The sequence below is a fragment of the Euprymna scolopes genome, chromosome 3 (genome assembly GCF_053919585.1).
Source record: "Euprymna scolopes isolate OS-2025 chromosome 3, ASM5391958v1, whole genome shotgun sequence".
Classification (NCBI taxonomy): Eukaryota; Metazoa; Mollusca; class Cephalopoda; order Sepiida; family Sepiolidae; genus Euprymna; species Euprymna scolopes.
In genome coordinates, this window is record NC_136484.1 from 5,724,999 (window position 1) to 5,726,242 (window position 1,244).

The 1,244-nt window shown below is 32.1% G+C and overlaps 1 non-coding gene across 1 annotated transcript; it reads right to left on the minus strand.

Annotated features, from left to right (window-relative positions):
• Positions 1-731: 731 nt before the first annotated feature.
• Trnag-ccc (transfer RNA glycine (anticodon CCC)) lies at positions 732-803 on the minus strand. Its single transcript has one exon. It is a non-coding gene; the product is annotated as a tRNA-Gly (tRNA).
• Between the last annotated feature and the right edge of the window lie 441 nt (positions 804-1,244).

The window sequence follows — 1,244 nt, forward strand, 5'->3', positions numbered from 1 at the left end:
CTCACTTCTACAGCTGGAACTAAATCTATGCTATTTATGGGAGAGCAGTATGTATCATTTGATATATTGCTGTTATACATAATAACATATTTGTACGCTCAAACTAAGAAAATGCTTACAATTTATGGAGGTTTTGCAAAGGAAGGAAACGCATCCCGATTGTATCTACCTAGAAAGGAAGATGGTCAAGGTTTACGTAATGTAACAGATTTAATACCTGTACAAGGAAGTAGTCTATCTAAATATATTTTATACATTAATGAGATACTTCTTAATGTAGAAAAAAACGAGTTGTACAAATTACGAGCACGCAATGTTAACTTCTAATGTATAGAAGACCTTCAGGTTTATTATAAGGTGAACATTGTCTGAAGATGGCTGTTTCAATTCTACCCCAAAAAGGCCAGAGGATTAGTATGAAAAACGCGGTTTAACAGAAAAAAAAACTATTGAATGCAGTAATTACTGAGAATACATATGGAATGAATTTATTTTTATGAATTATGATTTGCAGTTTACTAATTGAAATTGTGCAATTTGCAATGTAAAAAAAAGAAGACCAACTTAAGAATATACTTTTAATCTATTTTTTTTTACATTGTTTACGATGATTTACTCAGCTCCGTCGATAACAGTGATGCAGGTTTCCAGAAAGTAGAAACGGGTTTTGTCACTTGCTTAAATAACATATTATTAATATGACAATAGCAGTAAGTGAGAAAACGAAAATATGCGTCGACCGGGAATCGAACCCGGGTCGTCTGCTTGGGAGACAAACATACTTACCGTTACATCACCGACGCAACAGTTGCACGAATCACATTTTAATTTTTATTTCATATCTTGTGAATATCATGCTTTTTCTTTTTGAATGAATCAATGATTTGCTTTACATTTTTGTTTTCTGCTTCCAAATTTTAATACCTAATCAACATTCGCAATGATTCATTTGTTTATGTGAAAATTATAGAAGGGAAACTCTATATTTGGCGGTCAGCGATAAGGGAATGCCTAAGAAGTAAAGAATAATTCAGCTGAACAAAAATACACCAGGAATGCTGTCATTATTTCTATCAGGTCTAATTTTTCAGCTAGGGTATACTATGTAGGAAGCCGATAGCTACAATAAAAACAGGAAAATCGCAAAAACAATATTTTTATGTAACTTTAAGACACATATTTATGAAATCCCGCCAAAATATTCACAATTAAAGCTTGAAAAAATGCTTAGCATAGTCATCATA